Genomic DNA, 19,424 nt, shown 5'->3' on the forward strand with positions numbered 1-19,424 from the left:
AAGTTTCTATCAAAAAAAGTTCTTTATGAAAATTCTTTTTGCTTTTAATGATTTTGAACAGAAAATACTTCGATAATTTTAGTTGCATCAATTTTATATGATTTTAGTTTCAATAATAATAGAGGTTTCTTATAATGTTTTGAACAGAAAATACTTTGTTAATTTTAGTTTCATAAATTTTATTAAAGTTTATTTTATTTTGTCGGAACACAAGAAGTCCGGAGTTGTAATAAGTTATTAAAAATAAAAAAAGAGGCGCAATGCTCGTTGATTTGCTTCAAGCCTTTCGGAATAGTGTAGACTGCACTGCACATAGCTCCATGCAGTCTACCTTATTCCTCAAGGCTTGAAGCTAAGCAACGTGAGCATTGCGCCTCTTCTTCATCGTCTCTGCACTCAGGGCTTATAAACCGCTCGTAGTGCCTCTCAGCTAGCAAGGTGGGACTAAAAAACTGCTTAGTAAGAAACTCTAGTACCGGTTCGTGCCACGAACCGGTACTAAAGGTGCTCGTGGGGCCACAGCCTCATTAGTACCGGTTCGTGGCACCAACAGGGACCAAAGGGTGGAATTGGTCCCGGTTCGTGCCACCAACCGGGACCAATGGCCTTGCACAGCGGCGTGGTGGTGAGTTTACTCCCACCTCGCTAGCTGAGAGAGAGCCGCACCTGTTTATACGGTGCGGTGCGCCTGAGCTGCCGAGCTCCTCTCTAAAGCAGGCTTACGAGCCTAACCTCTCTGTACATGCCTGTGGGCCTACTGGGCCTTCTGTGGGCCTGAATCCTGGCCCATGGATGGGTTTCTAATCGTATTCAGGCCGTGGTGGCCCAGTAGGTGGCATAATTTTTAATTTTTGGCCTGTTATTTTTCATGCATTTACTAATTATTTTGAGCTATAAGACCCTAAAATCGAAAAGCATTTCAAATGAACTCTGAGAAGGTTGAAAGTTGGCATGGTATCATCATTTCATCCACATAGCATGTGCAAGAAAGTTGAGAGGGTTATGGCAAAAACTAGATGCACTTCTTGTACAAAACAGACAATGGTATCATACTCGTCTATTACAAAGTTGGCATGGTATCATCATAATAGTTGCGGGAGAAAGTCTTCACTTTTTCTTCACTTGTGTCATTTGCTTATTGCGCCGTAACCATGGATAATCTTCATCGTTTATCAGGATGCTTGGGTCAGCCTTGACTTTGAAGGGAGGAATTTCATGAAACTTTTCATAATCTTCAGACATGTCTGTCTTGGCCTCCACTCCCACAATGTCCCTTTTTCCTGAAAGAACTATGTGGCGCTTTGGCTCATCGTATGATGTATTCGCTTTCTTATCTTTTCTTTTCCTCGGTCTGGTAGACATGTCCTTCACATAGATAACCTGTGCCACATCATTGGCTAGGACGAACGGTTTGTAAGTGTACCCAAGATTGTTCAGATCCACTGTTGTCATTCCATACTGTGGGTCTACCTGTACCCCGCCTCCTGACAGATTGACCCATTTGCACTTAAACAAAGGGACCTTAAAATCATGTCCGAATTCAAGTTCCCATATGTCCATTATGTAACCATAATATGTGTCCTTTCCCCTCTCGGTTGCTGCATCAAAGCGGACACCGCTGTTTTGGTTGGTGCTCTTTTGATCTTGGGCGATCGTGTAAAATGTATTCCCATTTATCTCGTATCCTTTGTAAGTCAATACAGTCGAAGATGGTCCCCTGGACAACGAGTACAACTCATCACAAACAGTGGTGTCACCTCTGAGACGTGTTTCCAACCAACTGCTGAAAGTCCTGATGTGTTCACATGTAATCCAGTCGTCACACTACTCCGGGTGTTTGGAGCGCAGACTGTTCTTGTGTTCATCGACATACGGGGTCACCAAGGTAGAGTTCTGTAGAACTGTGTAGTGTGCTTGAGACCAAGAATGCCCGTCCCTGCATATTATTGAGTCCGCTCCTAGCGTGCCTTTTCCAGTCAGTCTCCCCTCATACCGCGATTTAGGGAGACCTATCTTCTTAAGGCCAGGAATGAAGTCAACACAAACCCAATGACATCCTTTGTTTGATGGCCCATGGAGATGCTTCCTTCTGGCCCTAGCGCGGTTACGGACATATTTCTTGAGGACTCCCATGAACCTCTCAAAGGGGAACATATTGTGTAGAAATACGGGCCCCAGAATGACAATCTCGTCGACTAGATGAACTAGGACGTGCGTCATGATATTGAAGAAGGATGGTGGGAACACCATCTCGAAACTGACAAGACATTGCGCCACATCACTCCTTAGCCTTGGTATGATTTCAAGATCGATCACCTTCTGAGAGATTGCATTGAGGAATGCACATAGCTTCACAATGGCTAATCGGACGTTTTCCGGTAGAAGCCCCCTCAATGCAACCGGAAGCAGTTGCGTCATAATCACGTGGCAGTCATGAGACTTTAGGTTCTGAAACTTTTTCTCTGGCATATTTATTATTCCCTTTATATTCGACGAGAAGCCAGTCGGGACCTTCATACTGAGCAGGCATTCAAAGAAGATTTCTTTCTCTTCTTTCGTAAGAGCGTAGCTGGCAGGACCTTCATACTACTTCGGAGGCATGCCGTCTTTTTCGTGCAAACGTTGCAGGTCCTCCCGTGCCTCAGGTGTATCTTTTGTCTTCCCATACACGCCCAAGAAGCCTAGCAGGTTCACGCAAAGGTTCTTCGTCACGTGCATCACGTCGATTGAAGAGCGGACCTCTAGCTCTTTTCAGTAGGGTAGGTCCCAAAATATAGATTTCTTCTTCCACATGGGTGCGTGTCCCTCAGCGTCATTCGGAACAGCTAGTCCGCCGGGACCCTTTCCAAAGATTACGTGTAAATCATTGACCATAGCAAGTACGTGATCACCGGTACGCATGGCGGGCTTCTTCCGGTGATCTGCCTCGCCTTTGAAATGCTTGCCTTTCTTTCGACATTGATGGTTGGTCGGAAGAAATCGACGATGGCCCAGGTACACATTCTTCCTGCTTTTGTCCAGGTATATACTTTCAGTGTCATCTAAACAGTGCGTGCATGCGTGGTATCCCTTGTTTGTTTGTCCTGAAAGGTTACTAAGAGCGGGCCAATCGTTGATGGTTACAAACAGCAACGCGTGCAGGTTAAATTCCTCCTGTTTGTGCTCATCCCACGTACGTACACCGTTTCCATTCCACAGCTATAAAAGTTCTTCAACTAATGGCCTTAGGTACACATCAATGTCATTGCCGGGTTGCTTAGGGCCTTGGATGAGAATTGGCATCATAATGAACTTTCGCTTCATGCACATCCAAGGAGGAAGGTTATACATACGTAGAGTCACGGGCCAGGTGCTGTGATTGCTGCTCTGCTCCCCGAAAGGATTAATGACATCCGTGCTTAAACCAAACCATACGTTCCTTTGGTCAGCTGCAAACTCAGCCCAGTACTTTCTCTCGATTTTTCTCCACTGCGACCCGTCAGCGGGTGCTCTCAACTTCCCGTCTTTCTTACGGTCCTCACTGTGCCATCGCATCAACTTGGAAAGCTCTTCGTTTCTGAACAGACGTTTCAACCGTGGTATTATAGGAGCATACCACATCACCTTCGCAGGAACCCTCTTCCTGGGGGGCTCGCCGTCAACATCACCAGGGTCATCTCGTCTGATCGTATACCGCAATGCATCGCATACCGGGCATGCGTTCAGATCCTTGTACGCACCGCGGTAGAGGATGCAGTCATTAGGGCATGCATGTATCTTCTGCACCTCCAATCCTAGAGGGCATACGACCTTCTTTGCTGCGTATGTACTGTCGGGCAATTCGTTATCCTTTGGAAGCTTCTTCTTCAATATTTTCAATAGCTTCTCAAATCCTTTTTCAGGCACAGCATTCTCTGCCTTCCACTGCAGCAATTCCAGTACGGTGCCGAGCTTTGTGTTGCCATCTTCGCAATTGGGGTACAACCCTTTTTTGTGATCCTCTAACATGCGATCGAACTTCAGCTTCTCCTTTTGACTTTCGCATTGCGTCCTTGCATCGACTATGACCCGGCGGAGATCATCATCATCAGGCATTGGTTCCTCTTGATCTTCAACAGCTTCCCCCCTTGCAGCATCATTGGGCACATCGTCTGGTTCCTCTTGATCTTCAGCAGCTTCCCCCGTTGCAGCATCACCGTATTCAGGGGGCACATAGTTGTCATCGTCCTCTTCTTCTTCGCCGTCTTCCATCATAACCCCTATTTCTCCGTGCCTCGTCCAAACATTATAGTGTGGCATGAAACCCTTGTAAAGCAGGTGGGTGTGAAGGATTTTCCGGTCAGAGTAAGACTTCGTATTCCCACATATAGGGCATGGACAACACATAAAACCATTCTTCTTGTTTGCCTCAGCCACTTCGAGAAAATCATGCACGCCCTTAATGTACTCGGAGGTGTGTCTGTCACCGTACATCCATTGCCGGTTCATCTGCGTGCGTTATATATAATTAAGTGTGTCAAAAACCATTACAGAACATCATGAATAGATAATTAAGTGACCAAATTAATAGAAGTTCATCATCACATTAGAACCAAAGTACATACATAGTTCTCATCTAACAACATATATATAGCTCTCCAGAGCATCTAATTAATTAAACCATACACTGAAACTATGTAAAACATTTCAATGCGAAAACAAATGCGATCATAATCGCAACCAAGGTAACAATTGATCCAACGGCATAATGATACCAAGCCTCGGTATGAATGGCATATTTTCTAATCTTTCTAATCTTCAAGCGCATTGCATCCATCTTGATCTTGTGATCATCGACGACATCCACAACATGCAACTCCAATATCATCTTCTCCTCCTCAATTTTTTTATTTTTTCCTTCAAGTAATTGTTTTCTTCTTCAACTAAATTTAACCTCTCCACAATAGGATCGGTTTCCGGTTCAACCACCTCCTAGATAAATAAAATCTAAGTCACGTTGGTCGGTATATTTGTCATAAACAATAAATGAACCAAATAGTTATAAAAAGATAATATATACCACATCCGAATCATAGACAGGACGAGGGCCGACGGGGGCGGATACCAAAACCATCGCACTATGTAATAAGAAGGAATAATAAAAGTAACAAAATTAGACAAGTAACTATCTAAAGTAAGAATTTTTTCCTTTCAGAAAGAAGATAAGAACAAGAGGCTCACCACGGTGGTGCTGGCGACGAGATCGGCACGGGCGATCAACGGCGGTGAAGATGGGGACGGGACGTGACGGACCGCTAAACCTAGACAAATCTCGGGGAAAATGGAGCTCGGAGGTCGAGTTTCGAGAGGACAAAGATTAACTAGTGTGGCTCAGACATTTCATCGAACACCTCATGTGCATAGGAGGTGAGCTAGAGCACCCAAATGCCCTCCCCTCGCCGGCGAGAAAAAATAGAGCACTCTGGAGTGCTCTGCTGTGGCGATGGGGTATATATAGGGAACTCATTGGTCCCGGTTGGTGGCACCAACCGGGACTAAAGGCCTTTGGTCCCGGTTGGTGCCACGAACCGGGACCAATGCCCCCTTTAGTCCCGGTTGGTGGCACCAACCGGGACCAAAGGCCTTGTGCTGCCCCGCGTCAAAAGTTTATTCCCACCTCGCTAGTTGAGAGAGCTCGAGAGTGGTTTATAAGCGCTGCTGCGCCCACCCTCTCGAACTCCTCTCAACTGCAGGCTTTCGGGCCTAACTGTTCTCTTTGCCTGTGGGGCCTACTGGGCCTTCTGCGGGCCTGAATCCTGGCCCATGGATGGGTTTCTAGTCGTATTCAGGCCGTGGTGGCCCAGTAGGTGGCATAATTTTTTTCCTCTATTTTTTTTCTCTTTTGCTTTATTTGTTTTGTTTTGTTTCTACTTACAACAAAAAACTTATTTATTTTATTTCTAATTACTTATGTATTTTACTTTAATTATTTTATTTTTATTTATTTTACTGCTGCTATTTTTATTTATTTTACTGCTGCTATTTTTATTTATTTTACTGCTGCTATTTTTACTTAATTTATTAAGGTTTATTTATTGTAGTTACTATAGTTTATTTTATTTTATTTTATTAAGGTTTACGAGCTGTGGGAGGGACGAGGGGTGGCGACGTGCTGTGGGACACGATGCAGGGGCCAAGGAGGGGCCGAGGAGGGAATTTAGGGTGAAGTTTTTATGCGGGAACGGTTAGACGGGCTTTAGCGGGCTTTCACCGGGCTTGTGGGGTTTTACCAGGTCATCGATGAGAGTTTCCAAAAATGTCATTAGAAATCCGTCATGGATTAACAGGTTTCTTGTAGTGATATGTCGAGCACAATGAGTGGTGATCCCACGGCCTCCCACTTGCACGCAGCCGCCGCCACCCTCCCGCTCGCTCGCCGCCGCCGTCGTCACCAGTCCCGGCCATGGCGCCACCGCTGCCGTCGTGCCCCTGAAGACCTATTCATCTTGCCTGAAGGTGATCCTGTGTCAGATCCTGCACGATACCTCATCACTACAACACGTTGGCGGCGGTGTATGAGGCGTCCATGGCCCTGGTGGCGCCTTCAAGGGAGGGCGCATGATCTTCAAGGGAGGACAGGCCATCAGATTCATCCACTTGGTAGCGTCTTTGTTCATCCAGGTTTGACGATTCATCTTTTCATTATCTAGTCTCTCAGGGATGTCAAACGTACCCTCAACAACTAACGTCAGCATTTATTTTGTTCTGTAGTGAACCCCCTCGATGAATGCATGTCTGTTGCCGTGGCTAGAGAAAATTCTACATATCCACATCCTGATAACCAACAAGATAAGTAGCAGCTCTGATATGGAGGTATTTTCCTTCACTGCGTGCTTTTTCTTTGTGCCCTTTACTGTACTGTAGTAGCATTTGCTAAATTGCATTGAGAGAATAGGACGGCACAACAAGCTAGGGCTTCAAGAAAACCAACCAAATTCCTTTTTTTTGGGATCAACCAACCAAATTGCTGTAATAGCACGATCCGCAAGACCTAGAAGGGATCTACACATGACATCGGTGGCTTCTCCTCCGCCTGCTATTTGCCGATTTGACACTGTTGACAGATCCGAGTTCCACCTGCTAGGCTCGAATGGTAGATGTTACGGCCAACTGTATGTGAATCCCACTCCAAGGGATCGCCCTTCTCTATCCCAGATATGGCGGTTATGGAGTTGATGGCTCGTGTTTTTTTTCTCTTTTGCTTTATTTGTTTTGTTTTGTTTCTACTTACAACAAAAAAACTTATTTATTTTATTTCTAATTACTTATGTATTTTACTTTAATTATTTTATTTTTATTTATTTTACTGCTGCTATTTTTATTTATTTTACTGCTGCTATTTTTACTTAATTTATTAAGGTTTATTTATTGTAGTTACTATAGTTTATTTTATTTTATTTTATTTTATTAAGGTTTATTTAGTTTTATTTATTTTATTAAGGTTTATTTATTTTATAAATATAAAAAAATGAACATAGATGCGCTTATAGAGAAAATTAAATCTAAATTCATAGTAAATTTCAAATTTACTATGAATTTAGGTGAAATTCCCTGTATAAGGGCATCTATTTTCACTTTAAGAGAAGCTCAACAAGGCATAGAGGGACGGGCTTATAAACTGGTGTGAGCGCCCTTCGGTTGGCGAGGTGGGACTAAACACTGGCCGCAACTAGGACCAGCCCTTTAGTCCCGGTTTGTGGTATGAACCGGGACTAAAGGGTAGTGGGCCAGGAGCGTGGCCCATTGGTCCCGGTTTGTCCCACCAACCGGGACCAAAGGGTCCGGACGAACCGGGACCAATGCCCCCACGAGGCCCGGCAGGCCCCTGGCCGCACGAACCGGGACCAATGCTCACATTAGTCCCGGTTCATGACTGAACCGGGACTAATGTGAATATTGCCCTATGACCAAAGCCCAGTTTTCTACTAGTGCTTGTGGCGTGTGGCCTGTGGCCTGTAATATGCAAATATATATTCAGTCAATTTTCACATAAAAGTATATGCATGTTGCTTGATGTCATTTTAGAAATAAAAATCTTGTCATGTTTCTTGATGTTATAGGTTTAGGTGAAAAGGAAATAGCTGTAACTAAATGATGCTTTTGTGCAATTCATGAAAATGGTTTGAGTACCGAGTTCTTCGAAAGGGTTGGAATGTGTAGGGTTAATTGTTATGCGAAATTCAAAAACCATTAGAATATATCATCTACGGTCTCAAACTTGCTGATGTTAGAGCCTTGGAATTTGATAAAATAGTAAGCAGTCCTTTGAAGACGCCTCGTAGCAAAGATTTAGATAAAATCAGTGTTCATCTTTTGTTTTTCATTGATTTATTTATCCCCATTAATTTAATCTTTTACTATATTTATTTCGTGTTTCTATGCTGCTCTAGGTTTGCATCCTGGTCAGAATGTGTATTGTAGATGACGGTAAGATTATACTGGTAGCAAAGATTTAGATAAAATCAGTGTTCATCTTTTGTTTTTCATTGATTTATTTATCCCCATTAATTTAATCTTTTAGTATATTTATTTCGTGTTTCTATGTTGCTCTAGGTTTGCATCCTGGTCAGAATGTGTATTGTAGATGACGGTAAGATTATACTAAATAAGTCTGCAGTTAGAGACTTTGGGATCATAATATCTAAAAAAAAGTAACGATTTTTGGCAGTCATGCACAGGTCGACAAATCTATAGAAGTCTGGAGTTCGCCAAAGCTGGCCACGCTGTCGCAGATCGGTTCATGATCGCGTGGGGGCATCCTCTGGAGCTTCCCTGAGGTCAGTGTTGTTCCCCATGGTGTATGCCTCTGTTCTTCTTGATACATGCATACCTGATCCCCTGTTTCCTCTGTTTCCTACTGGGTAAGCTCGATTCTGAGTGATCTTATGTGTATTGAGTGGAGTGTAGCAACAAGCAATAGCACCATGTTACATTATGTTAACATAAACCTGAAGCATGCTTTGTTTTTTCTCATATAAATGATAAATAACTATCACGAAGGAGTAATACAAGCGCAAGAAACTGTCAGCCTGTGACTGGTCCCTTTAGTCAGTTGTATAACAGTATAATTCACCATATAATTAATTCATCAATTTTTTTGGCTGCTAGTTGCTTAATTAGTACCACCTGTAGTATATATCAGGTGTATAAGTTTGTCAGTAGCATAGGAATCACGCAAGGAGCAACTCAGTTTCCAAACCCATATCAACCTCGACAATATTTTTCTCCAAAAGTAATTAAACAATGATTTTGTTCAGAATTTTGCAGTCACCAACACCTTTACATTCACTTCTTGTTTCTAAGCTTCCAGCTTTGGAAGCTTACAGCAAGAGCACCATGTTCTTGTTTGTGAATATGTGAAAGAAAAGTAGGAATGCAGAGTCACAAGGAATGCTGAAGCAGCAGCTGAGATTATGCCCTGGTTCATCTGTATTACGTCATGTACTGCAGAACACCTCGAACCACCAAGCACTAGGCAATAATAAATTTGTTTATTTCTGAATTTTTGCATTCACAACAAGCTACATTCACTTGTCTGAACTCACAAGCTTGCAACCCGTAAGTACTAGATACATTCACATTCCGAGTTCTGATCAATACTCACCAACGATATACAGTTTACAGTATATACTCTGAAACAACACACACATTCAATAAAGAACAATTGCAATGAGCTCATAAGCTACAATCTGCAGGTGCTAGATACGTTAAGCTGGAACAAAAACAACCAGAGACATGGTCCTTGTTGCTACACAGCTCACACAAGTGTAGCAGGCGCACGTCGTCAGGGCAAGGAGCAAACGCTGGATGCGAGGGAGCAGCAGATGGTGCGCTGGTTGCGGCCTGCGGTAGAATTGGCGTCAGGAACCGGCAAGACGGCGGCCGTGCGCGGAGGTAGGCCAAACATGGTGGATCTCGCCGCGGCCATCAAAAGGAGACGTGCGGCAGTTTGAGGCAGAAGAACGCGGAGGTCGGCTAAGTGCAGCTGTTGTGGAAGGAATTCGCCCGGGCCGCCGCCTTGGAGCGATTGGACAAGATCCAGATTGAGAAATTGATAGTTTAGCAAAGGTCTGCTTTGGCTGAGGGGTCATTTGCAAATTCGCAAGAGCGGCTGCCGGTGTGTTTTTGTAGATTCGTGTTACTTTTGATCCCATGCGTGAGATCTTAATCGGCTGGCCGAGGAGTCGCGGGATACAGGGATGCATGAGCCATTGATATTCATCAAACACATAATTTGAATAGAGCTTGTGAAAAAATGCCCATAGAAATAGTCACTTTGGATTGGTTGTGTCAAAAGGATGCAACATTTGTAACATTTCTTCTCATATTCATGAGACTTTCACTCTGTTGTTGCATTAGTCAAGTTCAATTTCATTACATATGTGTGCATGTATTAGTTTTCATATGTAAAGTGATATATTTAAGAGTTATGAGAAATTTTGCCAAATTTGATGGGCACAAAATAGAGGCATCTGGAAGTAGGACAGATGTCACTGATATTTTTTTGGTCATTTTTAGCGTTGCATCTCAAATGGAATGGCACTCATGGAGGCATTTGAACCAAGTTATCTGTTGTATGCCTAACTATGGCTTTGTAGTTCTATTGGCTCCATTGCCACTATTGGATGCTGCCTTGCTTGGGAAGGGTTAGCTTTTATGATCTCATGACCGCGTTGAACTCGGTGATGCTACTCTTTTGGTACAGAGTGAGTGTTTCTTCCTACCCCTGAACCTGATAATCGGTTATCTTGTTACATGTGCTAAATTTGCCTTCGTACAAATGTAGCATGCCGCTTGATCTTTCACCGCTTGACCGTATCGTTGGGACTGGCACCCTCGCGCCAAGGCGCGTTGCCGATCTAGTATATATAGCCACAAGTGGTGAAGCTTGCAAAACTTTTATCTATAGCATTTTTCTTACACGTTGTACATTTTTCGTATACATCAATAACATTTTCTATAGATGTTTAACAGTTTTAAAATACAAGATTAACATTATTTAAATATATTTTTGAAGTATACTTTTATTCATACACGTACATTTTTGTATACATCTATAACATTTTTTAAGGATTTTTAAAATACACGATTAACATTTTTTTAAATACTTATTTTGAAAAAAATCCAATACATGGTAAAGTTAATTTTAATACACACTTTTGAGTATGGTATAATTTTAACTACTCGAAATTTTTGTACATTGGATAAGCATTTTTAAATTCTTTACAACATTTGGTATGAAATGGATGTATTCTAAATGTAATGAACATTTTATGTATGATACAATATAGTTTTTATAAATTGTGCGAATATTTGTATACACTGCATTTACATCTTCTTAATGTGTTGTGAACACTTTTTGAAAAATCAAGTAATTTATTTTTTATAATATATGTATTTAATATTTTTAAAATATAGATAAAGTTGAAAAAGACATGCGTGATGATGTCACGTTGTTACTGGACCAGCCCAGTACTGGCTCGCTGCAGGCGACGCTCCCGTGGGGAGTATACCTGGCCATCCGTCAGGCCGGGCCGGGCCTACCAAAGCCCGACACAGAAAACCTAGGCGCGAGCTTGGCCCGGCCCTATCGTCAGGCCTAAAAATCAGGCCCAAGCCGGGCCATCAGTCAAAAAGCTCGTCGGGCCTCGGGCCAGGCCTCCTCCTTAAACTGCAAATACGACAGGCCGGAGCCAGGCCCGGCCCAGCCATCGGGCTCAAAATCTTGGCACAGGCCAGGCCCATGGGCAAGGTCAGGTCGGGTCGGGCCGTCTGGGCCGGGCTTCCCATGGCCAGGTATAGTGGGCTCCCTGCTGAATTCCGTATTGGGCTGACCTTGGATAACAAGGGCTGTGAACAATGGGCTTTGTATTTCTGTCCTCCAAGGCCCATCAAAATGCTCTGCGGCTGTCTGTTCTTCCCTACCCCCGCCGCCGCCTGCCGTCGGAGATAAAAAGAAGCAAAGTGCCGCCGTCGATGGGTGATTCGCCGGCCGGAGATGAGAGAATAAGGGGAGAGCCAAGACAAGCCATTGCTAATTGGAAAGGGATGCGTCCTGAGCTGCCGCGAGTCCTGGGCGAAGATCCCAGGTCGTTATAAGGTGAGCTTGCTAGGGAATTCATTCTTGATTCCGACCATATAACAATGCAATGCATCAATCTTTTGCTCGTCGTGCCTACCTGATTTACAGCTTATTAATCATCAAGACTTGAAGATTCGCTCGGCCGAGCATGTTCAGTGCAGTACTACTGTACTAGTATGTGACCACAATTTATGCAACTCAGGGAATCAGGATCCATTCATACACCGAGAGCTCGATGGATCTGCTGCGTGTCTGGCCTCTCATGAGGGGAATCTTGTAGGCACTGAAACGCCACCGATATTAGCCGATTGATATCCTGCGCCTCGTCGGTCTTGGGCGTGGGAAGACGGCGGTCGAGATGCTCTTGAAGTATCATGTCTTGTTCTTGCGCAGCTGCAGGTCTGTTTAGTAATTCTCCTGGATGCTTCCCCATCAGCACCTCCAGCATCACAACGCCGAGGCTGTAGACATCGCATTTCTCCGTGACCAAGGGCGTGTAAGAAAGTTCTGCATCAAGCAAGGCAGCATAGTTACAAGGGATTGTTTTTGAAGGAGCTACAATTAACCAACAGTTTTCACTGGGGTAGTTTGATTACCAGGTGCGATGTAGCCGTATGTCCCCGCCAGCGCGGTCCAGTTCGATGAATCGGGCTTCAATATCCTTGCCGTGCCAAAGTCCGAGACAAAGGCCTTGTATTCAGAATCTAGCAAAATGTTGCTACTCGTTATGTCCCGATGGATTATAGGTGGATCACAGCCATGGTGTAGGTAGGAAATAGCTTGCACAACATCCTTGATGAGAATTGCTCTTTTCTGCCAATCAACTTGGATTGCTTGGTCATTGTTGTTCAGGATTGAGGCTAGACTCCCCCTTTCTATGTATTGGCAAACCAGGAACCTGTACTGCGTATGGGAACAGAATCCATACAGCTTGACAATGCTGCGCTGACGGACTTTTGTTAGTACTTCAATCTCACGACGAAAGCATTGCTCATCATGCATCCCTTCCTCAATAGGATGAAGCTTCTTCACTGCAACCACTTGTCCATCTGGGAGATCCACCTTGTAGACATTACCAAACCCCCCCCTCTCCAATGCAATGTTTTTCATCAAAATTATCCGTTGCATTGATGATATCCTCAAAAGCTATTTTACCATCGAAGTTCCATATGGAGAAGAGGTCCCCTCTCTTTACAATGGCACTTTCTCTAGAAGAGGATTTCTTCCTCAAAATCAAAACGAAGAAGATGCATGCAGCTATACAAGTAATAGCCACAAAAACAGGGACACCCACTTTTAACATGAGGATGTGGTCCTTTTTCTGATGATTTGCAGCAGAAGAATGACAAGACGGAAGGCCAGCCAGCTCCCCGCAGAGACCTCTATTGTGAACAAACCATTCTGCCGAGGAATTATGGATCCTTCCCGGAACTGTGCCTTGTAATCTGTTGTAGGACACATCAAATACGGACATGCTTCGGAGTCCTGCTACCGTGGCAGGAATGCTTCCACTGAATTGATTGTGGGAGAGGTTTATGCTTACCAACATATCTAGATTTCCTATTTCTGGAGGAATGGCACCATCTAGGTTGTTATGGCTGACATCAAGTGTTGTCTGTAGGCGAATCAGTTTGCCTATGGAACCAGGAAGGCTGCCGTTTAAGCTGTTGTTGTTCAGTTTCATGGACTGTAGTCTCGCACATTTCCCAACTTCTTCTGGTATTCTTCCATCTAGTTGATTGCTTGACAGGTCGAGAACCTCAAGAACATCCATTTGACCAATGTTTTGAGGAATGCTTCCAGATAGATCATTTTGGCTTAAGTCTAGCAAATATAGGTTGACTAGTTTGCCAATTTCAGGAGGTATCTCCCCTGTCAACCTATTCAAATGGAGGTCGAGTTTTCTGAGTTTGGTTAGCTTTGTGAGCTCAGGAGGTATATGACCAGTAATCATGTTTCCTCCTAAACGCAGTTCTGTCAAGTTACCGCATGAACCCCAATCTGTTGAAAGCTGACCGTGCAGTTTGTTTGAAGTTAACCCAACAAATTTCAGATGTGGGTACACCCCAAGCTGTTGTGCTATATCTCCATCCATCTGATTGTACATGATGTCGAGGATGACTAAGGAGCTGCAGTCCTTGAAACTTCCTGGAAAGGATCCACTAAATTGGTTGGTAGTTGCGGAAAACCATTGGAGTTTTTTGCCCTGGCATAAGTCAGGCACCTGTCCGCTGAGATTGTTGTAACTCAACTCAATGTCCACTAAATTGGTGAGGTTTGAAAATGTGTGAGGCAAAGGTCCAGACAGTCTATTGCCTGACAGCCTCAAATCTGTCATTTCCCTGAAGTTTCCAAAGCTTGGAGGGACTGAGCCAGAGAACTTGTTGAAGTAGAGGTAAAGATTCACTAAATTCCCTAGATTGCCTAGCTCAGCCGGGATTGTGCCAGAAAAGCTATTGTTTTGAAGGCGAAGGGAGGTGAGAGAAGTCATGTTTCCTATGCTAGATGGCAGATCACCATCTAAAGCATTGGAGGAGAGGCTAAGCTCCTGAAGGTTTGCAAGATTCCCTAGCACATAAGGAATGGACCCAGACAAGTTGTTCTCGTAAAGGTACAGATATGTGAGCATCGTCAAATTTCCGAGACTCAGAGGAATGCTCCCGGTAAGTTTATTACCGAAAAGGTAGACCTCACGAAGATCAGTGAGTGATCCTATTTGTTCAGGAATGTGGCCACTTAAGTTGCTCCTGCTGGCTCCTAGCAGTTGCAACTTGGTTAAGTTTGTGATTGCTGCAGGGATAGTGGACGTGAATTGATTTTGTGATATCATGAGCACGGTAAGATTATTAAGGTGTGTGAATTCGTGAGGAATGGAACCAAGAAGTAAGTTTTGGGATAGTCCTAAGTAGCCTAGTTTAGTAAGGTTTCCAATGCTGCTCGGAATAGTACCGGTCAGATAATTATCAGCTAAATCTAGCTCTTCCAAAGCCGTGAGTCTCCCTAGCTCTATGGGGATCGAACCAGTAAGATGGTTTGTGAACAGACTTAAATCTCTGAGCAAAGTTAGGTTGGTGAGGGAAGGAGGAATAATTCCGGTTAAGTTGTTATGGTATAACCGGAGACTTTGCAAGGACTGAAGCCTGCCAATGTTTGCAGGAATGGTACCTGAGAGGCCATTGAAGGAGAGGTCCATCACGGTGAGGCTCCCCAGCTCTCCGATGGCCGGAGGTATGCCTCCGGTGAGCTGGTTACCGGAGAAGTTCAGCATGGAAAGCATGGGGAGCATGCCGACGGTCGGTGGAATCCCTCCTGAGAGGTGGAAGTTGTTGCTGATGTCAAGGCTGGTGAGCAAGGACAGCGGCTGCAAGTTGAGCACGTCCAGCCGCCCGGCGAGTCCAGCTCCTCGGAGGGAGACCCCAGTGATGGACGGGCCTTGAGCTGCACAGCGGCAGGTGATGCCCGTCCAGTTGCAGGGGTGGACGCCGGGGCTCCAGGTGCTCAAGGCTGAACCGCTGCTGATGCTTGTCAGGCTGGATTTCCATCGGAGCAGCGCTGCTGTCTGGGCTGTGAACCAAGTGCCTCGCCGTGCTGCGGCCTTTGCCTCACCGAACATGGAAGGGAGAAGAAACAGGATGGCGAGGAGATGGAGCCATGGACACCCTGAGGCACGAGTAGCCATGGATTCAACAAGTTCTGTCGGTGGTACTATGTGGTAGAGGGGTGAGAGAAAGGCCACCGCTGCTCCGGAGCATCCACGGCTTGGCTGACTTCATGATTAGGTAGGAACATCCAGCGCGTTTTCCTGTGTGATTGAATAAAAAAAATAGTAGTAGTTGCCAACGTCTCGGGCATGTGTTCCCATGTACCGCACTCAAGAGAATAAAATAAAGTCTTGGAGTGATTATTCTAGTTTGTGTTAGAAATGGCTTATAATCAATTGAGCGTGTTGTTGTCATCCCTTTCGTTTCACTATGAGCGCGTTAGCAACGATTTATAGTTAATTAGGTGGTTTATAATTACAGTTTTACTATTTTCAGGTGTCTGTTTTTAAATTCGGCTCAGGCCGTTTTTCTGTCGTCGGATTCACACGAATCTCTGCGCGTTGGTTTGTCCTCAGTCCCCACGTACCAGGTCGTCCTGTCCCTTTTTTTATTGCCGGTGGCGTGCGGCGGGTGCCCGGCAAGGAGCGCTTGAATGCGGGAGGCGTGCTTCACAGGACCGCTGCAGGTACGGGAGATGTTGGTCTGGAGAGGAGCTCGGCGGAGCTCTCCTGTCGTGCTCGCCACCAGCAAGCGCCCGTTGGTGTGCGAGGTAGTAGTCGCCGGCGCGGTGGGGCGCAAGTTATTTCCCCCCCGTCTCCGTGCTGTTATCGCTCTGCCCAATTTGTCCTGTGTTGCTCGATGTGATATGCCTCTCCCCGCGTTCGATTCAGTTCATCGTCATGGTCGCCGGTCATAGAGCTCGTCGCAGGTGTCGTTCAGTTAGTTGGTTGTTTTGGCCAGGAATGTTTGTGATAGCTTAGTTCATCAGGAACGCTCCGGAATTTTTTTTGCAGGCACCCATCCACGCAATTCATCAGTTTAGTAAATGGGAATCCATCAGTTTAGTAAATGTTCAGTATGTTTCTCATTCTTTAGTCATCCAGTCCTGAGATTTTTGTTATATATCAGCCTTCAAACAGTTTTTTTTCAGTTATGAGTGTACTTCATTAATCAGTGTACTATTTCATTGTTGTTCAGTGTTGGGTCTTTTCTTTATTTTCAGTCTTTCAGCTTTCATTTGTTCATTTTTTCAGTCATTCTGAAATGCAGCCTCCAAAATCTTTGGCTCTCATTTCATTAATGTTTCATTTAGTTGATCAGTGTGTGTTCTCTCTTCAGTTTCAGTATTTCAGTTTTAGTAATTGTTCAGATCGTCGTCACATCTTTTGTTAGTCTAAATTCTGTAGCATGTTCATTAGTATCAGTCAATGTTCAGATAGTTGATTCATCAGTCAATGTTCAGAGAGCATCAGTAATATCTTCAGTTCATTCTAGTGTTTCTTCAGTCTTCTTTTTTGCTGTCTCCAGTGTCTCTTTTTTCTGAAAACTGATGCTGGAAGTTCATCTTAGCTATACATTGGCATCAAGACCCAAGTGTAGTATTTGTAACCAACTTCAGGATTCCCAAGTATTCAGTTTCAGGTTTAAGTTTTAGTAGTGTGGTATTCGTACCCAAGTTCTTCAGGTTTCAGTTTCTTAACAAAGAGCGGCGTCAGTTTCTGTTTCCAGTAGGTGTCATTTTCTTCAGTCCACAGTAGGTGTCATTTTCAGGTTTCAGTATGTGTCTTTTTCTGTTTTTCATTTTAGTCATGGACACTTAATTAGGGTGTCACATAGGCAGCACCCATGCTATTCATTCCTGAAAGAATAACAACACTGATGTATCTTTTTCAGACTCATGTGTGTGGTTAGGAGCCAGTTTGAACCTATTAATTAAGTAAGCTATCAGTTTAATTTTTTTTAGTTTGTGCATTATAATTGTTTTCTTAGTATATCCAGTGCATGATCAATTATCAGAATTATTCATTCACTGAGGTTTCATCCTGCTGGGTTCAGGTGTATTTTTGTTGTGTATTTTCTAAGACTTCTCAATTTAAATTCAGTCTTTGCAGGAAGGTGATCACATTTTTTCTTGAGTTCTTCTCTGCCAAGTAGAATATAGCAAGGACACAAGTAAGCCTTATTCTGTTTCTCAATCGAGCTAAATTCTGCTGGCCTTTGTTACCTGAGATGATTCCCCTTGGGGCGGCTCCAGGCAGCTGTGCTTCAGTTTTTATGATTTCAGTCTTGTTTCATTTAGTTGATCAGTATCCCAACATCTGTCTTGTGGTTGAGTCACTTATTTTAGTCTGTAGTTGATTCACTCATTTAAGCTTGGGCAAAAAGAGCTTCACTAGGACCGAGTACAACACTGCACCCGATGGTCGGATCTTCTTCAAGCATGGACGGAAGAAGTTTCTTACGAGGACTGGACTTGAGGTTGGAGCGGATGTGTTAATAACATGCAAGACAAAGGTCGGCAATGAGCTCGAGATGATTGTTCTTAGTCTATTGTTCAATCAATGTTTATTATTATCAGTCATTTTCTTATAATAGTTGACTCACCAGTCAATGTTCAGAGAGCAGGCATCATTGTTCTATTTATCATTCATGAGTTTTACTCATCGTTCAGCCTTTCAGATGATATTATCTTCTTTGTTATCTTTTCATTTTCTTTTCTTTATTCCTTTTGGCCCAAGCATGAGTTAGGTAAGTAGAAAGTCCTTCATTATATGTCCATCTTCCTACTCCCTTTAGTTTCCCCAGATATTTCCGTTTCTTTTCTCTGATTTTTGTTTAGTGGCTTTTGTCAGTGGCACAAGTTTACTTCTAAAGCTTGTTTTGTGATATGCATGTATCCTTAGCGATGATTACATACATTTCTTAGTAGCTGTTTGCTCCATCTTTGGTTTCCCGCATACACCCGGCGCTTATTCTTTCTTTTATTGAGTGAATAACCCTCAGTGTTTGAGTATCTCTCAATTATTCAGGAAAGAACAAGGTATTATCAGTTTTCTTCAGGAAATAATAAGGTACTATCACTTGTTCAGGGAAGCAACAAGGTACTGTCCATTTTTTGCAGAGAAATGTTTTATGGGAAAAAAATGATGAAAACTGAACGTTAGGGATAGCTGCATTTTCCATGTTCTAGTAGTGAGAAACGTCTACAAAAATATTACCCCTCTGTTCACAAATGTAAGATGCTCTAACTTTTTTTGTGAATCGGATGTATATAGACACATGTTTTAGTGTGTGTGTTCACTCATTTCAGTTCGTATGTAGTCCATACTGAAATATCCAAAACATCTTATATTTGTGAACGGAGGTATTAGATAGAAAAGGCTTGTGGGCGCACTGCAGCCAAATTGAGTGAAAAAAGTGTGAACAAATCTCTAAAAACAGATAAAACACATTGAGCATGCAAGAAATCATCGACATTTTGTAGATATCTCCATTAGTAAGTGTCATTCAGCCCTTAGTTCTTTAGATTTTATTGTTGTGCTAGTTCTCATCAGTCTTCAGATATTGAGCACGCAAGAAATCATTGACATTTTGGCACAGTTTGTCGATATTACCCCTTCATTTTTGTTGAGCACACAGATATTGAGCACGCAAGAAACACATTGAGCACGCAGGAAATCATCGACATTTTGTAGATATTACCCCTTCATTTTTGTTTTTCACTCTCATTCTTTCTGTCCTCGGTTATCTTTGTTTTTTATACCTTAACCTTCAGTTACCAT

General features: G+C 43.5%; 1 long non-coding RNA gene and 1 pseudogene across 1 annotated transcript; one reads left to right on the forward strand and one right to left on the reverse strand.

Annotated features, from left to right (window-relative positions):
- Positions 1 to 11,937: 11,937 nt before the first annotated feature.
- LOC123169039 (uncharacterized) lies at positions 11,938 to 18,305 on the forward strand. The gene is made up of 3 exons (XR_006484618.1): positions 11,938 to 12,118; positions 17,745 to 17,814; positions 17,990 to 18,305. It is a non-coding gene; the product is annotated as an uncharacterized lncRNA (long non-coding RNA).
- Positions 12,137 to 15,825, reverse strand: LOC123169038 (probable leucine-rich repeat receptor-like protein kinase At1g35710; annotated as a pseudogene).
- Positions 18,306 to 19,424: the final 1,119 nt, after the last annotated feature.

Source organism: Triticum aestivum, chromosome 7D, assembly GCF_018294505.1.
Source record: "Triticum aestivum cultivar Chinese Spring chromosome 7D, IWGSC CS RefSeq v2.1, whole genome shotgun sequence".
Classification (NCBI taxonomy): domain Eukaryota; kingdom Viridiplantae; phylum Streptophyta; class Magnoliopsida; order Poales; family Poaceae; genus Triticum; species Triticum aestivum.